A 15,439-nucleotide genomic window follows, 5' to 3' on the forward strand; every position below is an offset into this window, starting at 1 on the left:
GATGTCTGTTTTTATTTAAAATGTTTCCTCCCTTACGACCACATGATGGCAACATAACCCCTACAGACAGCTTTGTTCCTGAGCCCCTTCATCCTGGGTAATGCTTAAAGGAAATCCAGTTTCCATTCTCTCAGGTATCAAGAGCTTACCTGTCAGGTAGTTTGTCAGAATTTTGCCTGAGGGGATTTAGTTTCCTTTTCATTTTACTATAGTTTATCTATAACAGATCAGGATTTTTAAAACTTTAATCATAATTTTCGCATTACTTTTAAAAAAATAATAATTCTGTTGTCGTTAAACAAACTGGCCCAGGTAAAACTTTCTAGAGTCAAGAGCCTTTATTAAGACAAAAGATATTTATTGTAATATGAAATTATAAAAACACTAATATGACAAAAATTATTTAGTCTCCCTCTCCCCAAAGTTTGTAAATACCTCCTCTCCAACAATTATCTGCAGTATATTTGAACAACTAAGAAAAAAAGCTTAAAATAAAAATATAATATAGTAGGTCAAAGAAACATTAACCACAAAGAGAAATATAAATTTGCAAGTATAACAAGTGCTGTAAAGAAAAGTGCAGGGTATTTTGAGATCCTATACAGCACTCATTTTTCATTTCTATGACCTCTTTCTTTTGTAATGGGGGAAGAGTAGTCAAAAGTTGGTTGCTTAAAAAATGCTGATTTTACTGAAATCTGAAGGATTAGATAGCACTGAACAGTTCAAAATGAAGTTCAAGAGGAAAAGTAGAACAGTAGAACATAAAAAGTTCTGGGGTTAGACCAGGACTAAATTGATAAAGGTTTTAGGAAATCAGGGGTGTGGGACATTCTTAGACAACCCCCAAATAACAGACAAGTTATTGCAACTTGGATTTTCTAACATAAAGGAAAAAATGTACAATGATTAATGTGCTTTTTTGGGGTTTTGGGAGGATCATATTCTAAAACCAGGAATTCTGATAAAGCTAGCTTTGAATAGGCCCTAGGGCAAGAAAAAGTTCTCAGCAGGTCCAAGATGTAATTAAGCAGCTGGCTTCTTTGGTCATATGACCTGAAACAGCCCATGACAGAACACATATCTACAGCAGAGAAAGTCACCATTTTGAGTCCTAATAGGAAAGTTCTAATGCAGATCCTTTGCTCTAGACAAGGTCGTGTCATGTGCAACAGAGTAGCATCTCTCAGCATTATATTGGGTTTTAGTAGAAATAACCTGTCTAGCCATTTGAACATCAAATAACTATGTGGCCAGAAGATTGAATCATGAGCAAATTACTATTAGATCCACTAAGGCAGGCAGATCCAGCATAATCTCATAGTAAAATGGATGTGGTATATCTGTGACTAGGTCCAAAAATGTCTGAGGGCACAGGTTAGCTGAATAAATGGTGACAAAGTCCTTCATGACACTTACCTCTCTTGTACTGATACCTGTTCTTTGGTATGACTCATCCATGGTCTTATGGGGGTTTCTTATGACTAGTTGATGGAGGCAAAAAAAAAAAAAAAAAAAGCTCAAGCTTACTGCACCAATTGGTTGACCTGTCATGTAGGAGTAAGTTGAAAATTGTAGCATTATTCAACTACCATACTCCTGCCCGTTTTTGGAGTAAACATGAAAGAAGTAAAAGAAGTGACATCCTCCCATGGATAGAGTTTTGAGCAGTGCTTCTGGTCATCCCTTTTGTGTGCAGAGAAAAGTAAACAAAGTAAAGATTTACATATACTTATGAGTATTGAAAATGTCTTATCGGGTTGGCCAGAGTCCTGGAAAGAGCAAGATTGGCAGATCAATACAGGAAGATCTGGGGAAAAGGCATGTGTAATGTACTTGTGGGAGCTGGGGAAAAAAGTATGAGGATATTTTAAAATCACATATAAATGCCAATTACAGGATATTCATTCCAAAGAGGGAATAATAAAATGAATGGATAGGGTAATTTTGTGAGTAAATGCTAGCTCTTCTCTGACCTGAGCCACCTCAGCTCATTCATAGGCTTATGAATGATATAAACACTATATTTGAGATAGCAGCTATGCCAACATTATGGGATTTCTTCACTCGCACCTCTTCTGACTTAAGTTTATCTAGCTATTTCTGCTGCTGAATGCCTGACCTACCAACAATGGAGGCCAATGATAAGTCCGTAATATACTACAATTCTTCAAGGAGACCTACTAGACACTTGATGCGGGTTAATTACATTATAATCTTCAATTCTAGAAAAGGCATTAATTCACAGTGAATAGAATTGACTTATATTCCATGTATATTCCTTTATAATCTACTAAGATGGCATCTAGCAAAACATTTCAACTCACTTTTTAGTAAAGACTCATGGTAGTGCATTCTGACCATAGGATTATGGTATTACCACATATTGGTTCTTCCACGTACCAGTTCTACTACATACCACAGCTATCCAGAACCTACCAAATGTTGCAGAGTGATGGAAGACCTTTCTAAAAGTACAAATAAAATGCCAATTAGAGATGACACATTGTGAGAATTGTACACTATATCCTTCAATACATGGCATGTATCTTAAACCAATGATCATTATATGGTATTGTCTCTCAAGAAGTAGAATATGTTGGTTCTGAGAATAAGGAATGAAAGTAGTAATGGCACTAACACCATTATTCACAATTTTGCTTCTTATTTCAGCATTTTAGCCTCAGTAAGTCTAGTAGTTCTTGTTTCTGAAAGGGGAACGCTTCCACAAGGAGACACAGCAAGGGTCACGTGCGAGTGCCAGTGGACCAGTGGGCAACAAAGGGAATCACTATTCTGGCAGGGGTAATTGGCACTGATCACCATGAGGTAGTAAGGGAGGGCCGGGAAGGAATATATCTGGAATTCAAATAGTCAACTGGAGTGTCTCTGAATATTCCCATGCTGAGTTGTAAATGTAAATGGACAAGTACAGCAGTCACATCCTGGTAAAGGCATGGTAATCAGGAACTTAGAAACCTTAGGGGGTGAGCATCTAATAAACCCACCAGCCAAGTCACCTATGCTAGCAGAATTCCTAGTTGAACAAGAGGGGACTTCTACAAGAGTATTCCCGGACTGAATGGGGAGTCGGGGTGCTTATTCTCATGGCCCAGTAAAGAGATGCAGATGCACTGGGAAAAAAGAGAGTTTATTTCCATAACCAGGTACAGGGAGAAGGCTGGGAAAATATCACCAGACCAACTCAGAATTACAAAGTTTTCTAGAGTATATACCTTCTAAGCTATATATCTATGTGTAAGTATGCATTCATCAAAGGACATAAGTGATTAACTCCTCCTAATCTACATCTAAGATCTGAGTCCTGAAGACCTTCCTCTGGAACTTCAGTAAGTTTACTTTATCTAGATGGTTCCAGGTGCCAGGGATGATTAGCCTTACCTTATCTCCCACTAAATCATGGAGGTTTAGGGGAGTTTCTTTAGACACTAATAAAACTTGTTTGTGGAGGTCTGGGGGGTTCCTTCAGACCCCAAATAAAACATGTTTAATCCTCAAAAGGTCCTGTTAAGAATTCCTTTGCTATCTTGCCATGCTTCAAGGCCCAGGAAAGGCTGAGGTAAAACTCTTGGTGGACTTTTGTTACATCCTAGCCTTTGTACAAGGGCACTGACTCTCAGCTTTTAATATTTAACTTAATCACTTAGTCAGTGCTGAAACAGTTGTCATGGAGACCTGCCTGTTCAGCTGTTAGTGAGACCTGGCCTGCCACAGGAGTGGCCATGAAATATGGAATCATGGCAAATATAATTATGTACTGCTAATATAATACCTGACACATTAAATGGTATTATATGGTATGCTCTCAAATTTTCACTTGTCAAAAATGCAAAATTTCTATCTATCCCTGCATGTGTACCTGTAATGTGTTGTTTCTCTGATTTTAACCAAAAGAAAAAAACTTTCTATTTTAGCATACCTCAGAGGTAAACAAGGTGATTCAATCTGTTGAGAGAGAGATTACCTATGTTTGTAGGTTTTATGGCCACCGGTAGCGTGAGTGGTGGAGAAGGAAGTATCAATTTTAGTCTTGGAACTAGCTGCAGCATTTGGTGCCATATTTTAGCCCACTAATCTCCTCTTGTAGATTTGACTAGAGATAGTGACCAAGCAGGATCCTGGAGAAGCTGTGACTAGATGGAATATATGTAACACAAAAAGCAAGTAGGTCTAGTGGTACAAGGATGCCCTAAAGTAGATGCTGTTGACAGTCTACCCTTTCCCTGCAGGTGTCCTCATTCCCCAGTTGCCTCCAACTTTGGCTAATAATTCACAGATGTCTCTCTCTCTCTGGAAAATTGTCCTTTGCTAAAGCCAATTCACCCATCAAGCTGTGAAAGACTCCCTAGCCTCAGCTCCCCTTAAGGGGCAGAATTCAGTCAATGATTGACACAGGATATAAAAGTGCCTCAAAGGGGAACTAACTCTGAGGTGTAATTGTTGCTCCAAACCTTGTCTATAGAATTAAACTGAAATCTGTTCCTACTGAGGTCACATACTTGCTTACTTTTTAATCCTCACCCTCTCCTCCCTTTCTTACTTTTTCTTGTACAGCACTTCTTTCTAATAAATCCCTTGAATTTGTCTCTTGTTTCCAGGAATCCCCACTGAAGACAATTGGTGAGTTCAGTGCATTTCATATATTGACATAAAAGATATATTTGTTCTTAGCTCTGTCTTCATATTTTATTCATGCTTTCTGGTTTTATAGCTTTTTTGTCTTTATACGTTTTACCACATTGACTGTTTGCTGTACTTGGATGGGTATTTGTTCTGATCATCAGAAAGGTTGTATTTTTATTGTGGTGAATAACTGTCTTAAGTTTTTACACTTAACCATTTATTTTGTTGAATAGGACCTATAAGAGGTATTGAAATGTGAATATTTCCTCTTCCTCATCTTTTTATGCATTTTCTTCTCTCACAATTACCATTTGTTTTTATAGATAGCCTTATGGTTAATTAAATCTGTGCTCAAAGCTAGTACTATTCCTATATTTTCTGGTAAAATATAGGAATACAAGACTTCTTAATATTTGAAGAAAGTTTTTGCTATTATTAACTCAGTGTAATATAGTGATTCATAATATATATATATATATATTTGGTCTTCACTCTTGGAATATCTGGAGTGATAAGTGTTTTTTGTATGGTAATGAGATGACTGGGGGCTGGAAACCCCTAGATAGCTTCAGGATGGTGAACAGTCACCTGAAAGTCCAGGACCTCTGGGGAGGGAAGAGGAGCTGAAGGTTAAGCTGATCAGTAGCAACAAATAGTTTAACCAATTGTGCCTATGTAAGGAAGCTGCCATCAAATCCCTAAAGGACTATATTCAGAGAGCTTCCAGATAGCTGAACACATAAGAGGTTCCTGAAGGGTTGTGTCCTCTGAGAGGTTATGAAAGCTCCACATGCTTTCCCCGTACCCGGCCCTAAGCATCTCTTCCACCTGGCTGCTGTACTACCCTTTATAATAACTGGTAACGGTACGTAAAGTGTTTTCCTGATTTCTGTGAGCCACTTTAGCAAATTAATCAAACCTGAGTAGGGGGTCATGGAAACTTCATTTACAATCAGTTGGTTAAAAGCATAGGCCAGATGAGACCATCATGGCGAACACAGTGAAACCCCTTCTCTACTAAAAATACAAAAAAATTAGCTGGGCGTGGTGGCAGGCACCTGTAGTCCCAGCTACTTGGGAGGCTGAGGCAGGAAAATGGTGTGAACCCTGGAGGCGGAGCTTGCAGTGAGCCGAGATTGTGCCATTATACTCCAGCCTGGGTGACAGAGCAAAACTCTGTCTCAAAAAAAAAAAAAAAAAAAAAAAGCACAGGCCACAACCTGTTCCTACTATTGGCATCTGAAGTGGCGGGGTAGGGGGGCGGGGGTCAGTCTTGTGGAACTGGGCTCTCAATCTGTGGGATTTGACACTAGCTCCAGTAGATCTTCCAGTGTCAGAATTGAATTGAATTGGGAGGACAACCATCTGGTGTTCATTAAAGAATCATCTGCAGAATCTGCTGAAGGACCAACTGCTGGTAGAGAGAAATCCATACACATTTTGGTGACCTGAGGAGAATTATTCTGAGTTGCATTGTGACAGTATTATAGGAAAAACAAAATATTTCTATTCACTCAGGAAAATAATAATTTCAATTATCAATAATTGTATAAACACACCTTCTCATATAAAGTTATTTCATTATTTGTCTCATTGTTTATTTCCTCTGGGAATAGCGAATTACAAATGTAACATTTCTTTTGTTTTCTATTCCCCCTTTTTTTTCTCTGTAACTGTTTGCTTTTGTAAGTCTGTGTTATTTTGTTCATGTTTTTTCAGTATTAATGAAATGACTCTTTGGTTTTAGTGGTTTCTTCTTTGTTTTGTTTCTGATATGCATGAGGTACGTTCATTGTGCACTGCTTAACAACTTGCTTGAGTCCTGTGAGACAGAACACCCACATATACAACGAGTTACAAAAGGTGGGTTCATTAGTTACAAATAAGAACAGGGGTCAAAAGAAGCCTAGAATTCATTATGAACCAACCCCTCAAGTCTAAGGGAACACTGTCTGAGGTAGATGGGGTCTCACTGATGCACCCCACTTGCTGAGGGACCCTGAAATTCAGTTTGTCTTTAGTTTCATACCCTGGGACAAGGTGACCTACTGGGCTAAAACATTGAAGGATATCCTGTTGCTAGGGGAAACTGGAACAGAGCTGAGGCTGTTCAAAGCAATTCCTCCACCATGTTTCAGGATGTTGCAGTCCATTCTACACTTTTTTTTTTTTTTTTTAGATTTTTAAAAAACCTTTAGGTTCACACATGCATGTATCTTTATAATAGAATGAGTTATATTCTTTTAGGTATATACCCAGTAATGGGATTGCTGGATCAAATAGTATTTCTGGCTCTAGATCCTTGAGGAATCACCACACTATCTTCCGCAATAGTTGAACTAGTTTACATTCCCACCAACAGTGTGAAAGTGTTCCTACTTCTCCACAGTCTTGCCAGCATCTGTTGTTTCTTGACTTTTTAATAATCACCATTCTGTCTGGTGTGATATGGTATCCCATTGTGGTTTTGATTTGCATTTCTCTAATGATTAGTGATACAGAGCTTTTAAAAATATGTTTATTGGCCACATAAATGTTTTCTTTTAGGAAGCGTCTCTTCATGGCCTTTGCCCCTTTTATGGTGTTATTTGTTTTTTTCTTGTAAATTTGTTTAAGTTCCCTATAAATTCTGGATATTAGACCTTTGTCAGATGAGTAGATTGCAAAAATGTTTTCCCATTCTGTAGGCTGCCTGTTTGCTCTGATGATAATTTCTTTTGCCACGCAGAAGCTCTTTAGTTTCATTAGATCCCATTTGTCAATTTTGGCTTTTGTTGCAATTGCTTTTGGCGATTTCATCATAAAATCATTGCCCATGCCTATGTCCTAAATGACATTACCTAGATTTTCTTCTAGGGTTTTTCTGGTTTTGGGTTTTACATTTCTGTCTTTAATCCATCTTGAGTTAATTTTTGTATAAGGTTTAAGGAAGGGGTCTAGTTTTAGTTTTCTGCATTTGGCTGGCCAGTTTCCCCAGCACCATTTATTAAACAGGGAATCCTTTCCCTATGGCTTGTTTTTGTCAGATTTTTTTACCATCACATGGTTGAAGATGTGTGGTTTTACTTCTGAGATCTCTATTCTGTTCCATTAGTCTATGTGTCTGTTTTTGTACCAGTACCATGCTGTTCTTGTTTCTGTAGACTTGTAGTATAGTTTGAAGCCAGGTAACATGAGGCTTCCAGCTTTATTCTTTTTGCTTAGGATTGTCTTGGCTATGCAAGTTCTTTTTTGGTTCCATGTACATTTTAAATTACTTTTTTCTAGTTCAGTGAAGAATGTCAATGGCAGTTTGATGGAAATAGCATTGAATCTATAAATTACTTCAGGCAATATAGTCATTTTCATGATATTGATCCTCCTATCCATGAGGATGGAATGTTTTTCCATGTGTTTGTGTTCTCTCTTATTTCCTTGAGCAGTAGTTTGTAGTTCTTCTTGAAGAGGTCCTTCACATCCATTGTTAGCTGTATTCCTAGGTATTTTATTCTCTTTGTAGCAACTGTGAATGGGAGTTTATTCATGATTTGGCTTTTGCTTGTCTATTGTTGGTGTAAAGGAATGTGATTTTTGCACATTGATTTTGTTTCCTGAGACTTTGCTGAAGTTGCTTATCAGCTTAAGGAGCTTTTAGGCTGAGACAGTGGGATTTTCTAGACATAGGATCATGTCGTCTGCAAAGAGACAGTTTGACTTCCTCTCTTCCTATTTGGATGCCTTTCTTTCTTTCTCTTGGCTGATTGCCTTGCTCAGAACTTCCAATACTATGTTGAATAGGAGTGGTGAGAGAGGGCATCCTTGTCTTATGCCAGTTTTCAAAGGGAATGCTTCCACCTTTTGCCCATTCAGTATGATATTGGCTATGGGTTTGTCATAAATGGCTCTTCTTATTATTTTGAGATATGTTCCATCAATGCTTAGTTTATTGAGAGTTTTTAACATGAAGGGATGTTGGATTTTATCAAAGGCCTCTTCTTTGTCTTTGAAATAATCATTTGGTTTTTTTCATTAGTTCTTTTTATGTGATGAATTATGTTTATTGATTTGTATATGTTGAACCAGCCTTGCATCCCAGGGATGAAGCTGACTTGATCATGGTGGGTAAGCTCTTTGATGTGCTGCTGGATTCAGTTTGCCAATATTTTATTGAGGATTTTCACATCAATATTCATCAGGGATATTGGCCTGAAGTTTTCTTTTTCTATTGTGTCTCTGCCAGGTTTTGGTATCAGGATGATGCTGGCCTTACAAAATGAGTTAGGGAGAAGTCCCTCCTTTTCAGTTGTTTTGAATAGTTACAGAAGAAATGGTACCAGCTCCTCTTTGTACCCCTGGTAGAATTAAGTTCTGAATTCTTCTGATCCTGGGATTTTTTTTGGTTGCTAGGCTATTTATTACTATGTCAATTTCAGAACTTGTTATTGGTATCTTCAAGCATTTGACTACTTCTTGGTTTAGTTCTGTGTGGTCAATGTTATCATTTTTTTGTTGTGTCTATTTGAGTCTCCTCTCTTTCCTTCTTTGTTACTCTAGCTAGTTGCCTATGTATTGTATTAATTTTTCAAAAAACAAGCGCCTGGATTCATTGATTTTTTGAAAAATTTTTTATGTCTATCTCCTACAGTTCCACTCTGATGTTAGTTATTCCTTGTCTTCTGCTAGCTTTTGGATTTGTTTGCTGTTGCTTCTCTAGTTCTTTTAGTTATGATGTTAGGGTGTCAATTTGAAATCTTTCTAGCTGTCTGATGTGGGCATTTAGTGCTATAAATTTCCCTCTTAACACTGCTTTAGCTGTATCCCAGAGATTCTAGTGCATTGTCTCTCTTTGTTCTTATTGATTTCAAAGAACTTCTTGATTTCTGCCTTAATTTAATTATTTATCCAGGAGTCATTCAGGAGCAGGTGTTCATTCAGGAGCAGGTTGTTCAATTTCTGTGTAGTTGTGCAACTTTGAGTGAGTTTCTTAATCTTGAGTTCTAATTTGATTGCACTGTGGTCTGAGAGACTGTTATGATTTCTGTTCTTTCGCATTTGGTGAGCAGTATTTTACCTCCAATTATGTGATTGATTTTAGAGTAAGTGCCATGTGGCACTGAGAAGAATGTATATTCTGTTGTTTTGGGGTGGAGAGTTCTGTAGATATCTATGAGGCCCACTTGATCCAGAGCTGAATTCATGTCTTGAATATCCATGTGAATTTTCTGTCTCGATCATCTGTCTAATATTGAGAGTGGGGTGTCAAAATCTGCCACTATTATTGTGTGGAAGTCTAAGTCTCCTTGTTGGTCTCTGAGAACTTGTTTTATGAATGTGGGTGCTCCTGTACTGGGTGCATATATATATTTAGGATAGTTAGCTCTTCTTGTTGAATTGATCCCTTTACCATTATTTAATGTCTTTCTTTGTCTTTTTTGATCTTTGTTGGTTTAAAGTCCGTTTTGTCAGAAACTAGAATTGCAACCCCTGCTTTTTTCTGCTTTCCACTTCCTTGATAAATTTTCCTCCATCCTTTTATTTTGAGCCTATATGTGTCTTTGCGTGTGAGATGGGTCTCTTGAATACAGCACACTGATGGGTCTTGACTCTACACAATTTGCCAGATACGACTTTTAATTAGGGCATTTAGCCCATTTACATTTAAGGCCAATATTGCTATATGTTAATTTGATTCTGTCAGCATGATGCTAGCTAGTTATTTTGCACACTAGTTGAAGCAGTTTCTTTATAGTATCATTGGTCTTTGTAATTCAGTGTGTTTTTGCAGTGGCTGGTACAGGTTTTTTCTTTCCATATTATGCTTCCTTCAGGAGCTCTTTCAAGGCAGGCCTCATGGTGACAAATTCCCTGAGCATTTGCTTGTCTGAAAAGGATTTTATTTCTCATTCACTTATGAAGCATAGTTAGCCCAGATATGGAATTCTGGGTTGAAAATTATTTTCTTTAACAGTGTTGAATATTGGCCCCCACTGTCTTCTGGCTTATTGGGTCTCTGCTGAGAGGACTGCTGTTAGTCTCATGGGCTTCGCTTTGTAGGTTACCTGGCCTTTCTCTCTGGCTGTCCTTAACATTTTTTCCTACATTTTGACCTTGGAAAATCTGATGATTATATGCTTTCAGGTTGATCTTCTTAAGGAGTATCTTAGTCGGCTTCTCTGTATTTCCTGAATTTGAATGTTGGCCTATCTTGCTAGGTTGTGGATGTTCTCCTGGATGATATCCTGAAGTGTGTTTTCCAACTTAGTTCCATTTTCCCATCTCTTTTAGGTAATCCAGTCAGTCCTAGGTTTGGTCTTTTTACATAGCCTCATAATTCTTGAATGTTTTGTTCATTCCCTTTCATTCTTTATTCTCTAATCTTGCCTGCCTGCCTTATTTCAGCAAGATAGTCTTAAAGCTCTGATATTCTTTCTTTCTCTTGATCAGTTTGGCCATTGATACTTGTGTTTGCATCAAGAAGTTTTCGTCCTGTGTTTTTCAGCTCCATCAGGTCATTTATGTTCCTCTCTAAACTTATTATTCTAGTTAGTAGCTCCTGTAATCTTTTATTATGGTCCTTAGTTTATTTGTATTGGGTTAGAACATGAACCTTTACCTCAGCAAAGCTTGTTATTACCTACCTTCTGACGTCTACTTCTATCAACTCATCCATCTCATCCTCCATCCAATGCTATGCCCTTGCTGCAAATGTGTTGCAATCATTTGGATGAGAAGAGGTACTCTGGCCTTTTCAGTTTTCAGTGTCCTTTTTGTTGTTGTTGTTGTTAATTATTTCTCATCTTCATGAGTTTGTCTAGTTTCAGTTATTAAGGCTGCTGACCTTTGAATGAGGATTTTGTGGGGACATTTTCAGTGATGCCATTGTTGTTGCTTTCTGTTTTTTTGTTTTTCTTTCAATAGTAAGGTTCCTCTTCTGTAGGGCTGCTGAAGTTTGCTGGGGGTTTACTTCAGGCCCTATTCATCTTGGTCCTTCCGCACCTGGAGATGTCACCTGAGGAGGCTGGAGAACAGCAAAGATGGGTGCCTGCTCCTTCCTCTAGGATCTCTGACCTTGAGGGGCACCAACCTGATGCCAATAGGAATACTTCTGTATAGGGTGTCTGGTTACCCCTGTTGGAGGGTCTCACCCAGTTGTGCACAGGAACCAGGACCCATTTAACAAAACCATTTGCCTGTCCCTTGGTGGAGGGTATGTGCTGTACTGGGGGAAACTTTCTGGTCTAGATTGCCTGGATTCCTCAGAGCTATCAAGGGGAAAGACTAAGTCTGCTGATCCATGGAGACCATGGCCACCCCTCCCCTTAGGGACTCAGGCCCAGGCAGATAAGAGTTCTTTCCCTAAGCCCTGGCTGAAGTTGCTGGAGTTCCTGCAGGGAGGCCCTACCCAGTGAGAAAGGATGGATCAGGGTCCAGCCTAAAGAGTCAGTCTGGCCACGATCTGCCACAACTGGTGTACTGTGCTGCGGGGAATACCTCCTGGGACCAAGCTGTCCAGTCTTCCCAGCACCAGCAAGGGAAAAATGGTGGCCTGGAGCTGTAGAGATGGCTGCTGCCCTTTCTTAGGGAGCTCAGTTGTCTTAGGCAGCCAGCAGCTGCAAACTTTACAAAAACAAGTAATGGGGAAAGGACTCTGTATTTAATAAATGGTGTTGAGATAACTGGCTGGCCATATGCAGAAGATTGAAACTAGAGCCCTTCCTTACACTGTATTAAAAAAAAAAACCCAAGATGAATTAAAAATTTAAATGTGAAACTTAAAACTATAAAACCCTAGAAGATAATGACCTCCAGCTCCATCCATGTTGTTACAAAGGACATGATCTCACTTTTTTATAGCTGTTTAGTATTCCATGGTGTATATGTATCACATTTCATCTTTATCCAGTCTACTGTTGATGGGCATTTAGGTTCATTCCATGTCTTTTCTATTGTGTATAGTGCTGCAATAAACATGTGCATCCATGTGTCTTTATAGTGGAATAATTTATATTCCTTTGGGTATATACTCAATCATGGGATTGCTGGGTTGAATGGTAATTCTGGTTTCTTTGAGAAATCTCTAAAACTGCGTTCCACAATGTCTGAACTAATTTGTCTTACCACCAGCAGTGTATAAGCATTCCCTTTTCTTTACAACCTTGCCAGCATCTGTTTTTGTTGTTGTTGTTTGTTTGGGTTTTCACTTTTTAATAATAGTCATTAAGACTGTTTGGAGATGGAGATGGTATCTCATTGTGCTTTTAATTTGCATTTCTCTAATGATTAATTATGTTGAACTTTTTTTCATATGCTTGTGACAGTGTGTATGTCTTCTTCTGAAAAGTGTCTGTTCATGTCCTTTGACCAAGTTTTAATAGGGTTATTTGTTTTTTGCCTGTTAATTTTTTAAGTGCATTTTAGATTCTGGATATTAGACTTTTGTTGAATGCATAGTTTGCAAATATTTTCTCCCATCTTGTAGGTTGTCTGTTTGATCTCTTGATAGTTTATTTGGCTGTGCAAAAGCTCTTTCATTTAATTAGGTCTCGTGTCAATTTTTGTTTTTATTACAAGTGCTTTTGGAGTTTTTGTCATAAAATCTTTGCCAGGGCAAATGTTCAGAATATTTCCTAAACTATCTTCTAGGGTTTTATAGTTTTAAGTTTCACATTTAAACTTTTAATTCATCTTGGGTTTTTGGTTTTTTTCAGTACAGTATAAGGAAGGGCTCCAGTTTCAGTCTTCTGCATATGGCCAGCCAGTTATCTCAACACCATTTATTAAATACAGAGTCCTTTCCCCATTACTTGTTTTTGTAAAGTTTGTCAAAGATCAGATGGCTGTAGGTTTGTGGCATTATTTCTGGGCTCTCTATTCTGTTCCATTGTTCTATGTGTCTGTGTTTGTATCAGTACCATGCTGTTTTGGTTACTGTAACCTTGTAGTATAGCTTGAGGTTGGATAATGTGAACCCTCCAGTTTTGTTCTTTTTGCTTAGGATTGCATTGACTATTCAGGTTCTTTTTTGGTTCCATATGAATTTTAGAATAGTTTTTTTCTAATTCTGTGAAGAATGTCATTAGTAGTTAAATAGGAATTGCATTGAATCTGTAAATTGCTTTGGGCAGTATGGCCATTTTAATAATATTTCTTCCTAGGAGCATGGAATCTTTTTCCATTTGTGTCATCCCTGATTTCTTTGAGCAGCATTTTTCAATTCTCATTATAGAGATCTTTCACCTCTCTGATTAGCTGTATTTCTAGGTATTTTATTCTTTTTGTGGCTATTGTAAGTGGAATTGCATTCTCAATTTGGCTCTTAGCTTATATGTTGTTGGTTTACAGGAATGCTACTAATTTTTGTTCATTCACCTTGTTCATTACTTTGTTCATTGACTTTGATGAAGTTCTTTAACAGGTCAAGAAGCTTATGGGAAGAGACTATGGGGTTTTCTAGGTGTAGTATCATAACCTCTACAAGCAGTGATAGTTTGACATCCTCTTTTTCTACTTGGATGTCTTTTATTTCTTTCTCTTCCTCATTGCTCTGGCCAGGATCTCTAGTACTATGATGAATAAAAGTGGTGAGAGAGGGCATCCTTGTCTTTTTCTGATTTTCAAGGGGAGTGCTTCCAGCTTTTGCCCATTTAGTATAATGTTGGCTGTGGGTTTGCCATAGATAGCTTTTGTTATTTTGAAGTATGTTTCTCTAATGCCTAGTTTGTTGAGGATTTTTAACATGAAGTGATGGTGAATCTTATTGAAAGCCTTTTCTCTGTCTATTGAGATCATCATGTGGTTTTTGTTTTTAGTTCTGTTTTTGTGATGAATCACATTTACTGATTTGCATATGTTGAACCAACTTTGCATCCCAGGGATGAAGCTAACTTGATCATGGTGGATTCACTTTTTGATATGCTGCTGAATTCAGTTTGCTAGAAACTTGTTTGAGGATATTTGCTTCTATGTTCCTCAGGGATGTTGGCCTAAATATTTTTTATTGCTGCGTGACCAGAGAGTGTGATAAGTATAATTTTGGTTTCTTCAAAATTTGCTGACAATTTCTTTATATCTGATTGTATGGTCAATTTTAGACTATGTGCCATGTGCAGATAAGAAGAATGTGTATTCTGTTGTTTGGGGGTTGAGATTTCTATAGTTATCTATGAGGTACATTTGGTCAACTGTCAAATCCAGGTTCTGAATATCATTGTTAGTTTTCTGCTCTGATGATTTGTCTAATACTGTCAGTGGGATGTTGTAAGTCTTCCCCTCTTATTGTATATCTAAGTCTCTTCCCAGGTCTCTAAGAACTTGCTTTATGAATCTGGGTGCTCCAGTTTTGGGTGCATATATATTTAGGATAGTTACATCTTGCTGAATTGAAACCTTTATTATCATATAATGTCCTTCTATGTCTTTTTTTAATCTTTGTTGAGTTAAAGTCTGTTTTGTTTTAAATTAGTATAGTAACAACTCCTTTTTCTGTTTTCTATTTACTTGGTAGATTTTTTTATCCATCCATTTACTTTGAGCCTGTGGGTATCATTGTATGTGGGATGGGTCTCTTAAAGACAGCATACCATTGGGTCTTGCATCTTTACCCAATTTGCCACTCTGTTTCTTGTAATTGGGGCATTTAACCTGTTTACAATTAAGATTAGTATTGATATATAGAGATCAAATTTGTTCCTTCTCTCCACTTGCCTTTAAAATTTTTTCTTGCATTTTGACCTTGAAGAATCTGATGACTATGTCTTGAAGATGGTCTTTTTGTGTAGTAGTTCAAAGGGATTATCTGCAATCTGTATTTCCTGTA

This window comes from Hylobates moloch, unplaced genomic scaffold (genome assembly GCF_009828535.3).
Source record: "Hylobates moloch isolate HMO894 unplaced genomic scaffold, HMol_V3 SCAFFOLD_3, whole genome shotgun sequence".
In the NCBI taxonomy this organism is placed as follows: domain Eukaryota; kingdom Metazoa; phylum Chordata; class Mammalia; order Primates; family Hylobatidae; genus Hylobates; species Hylobates moloch.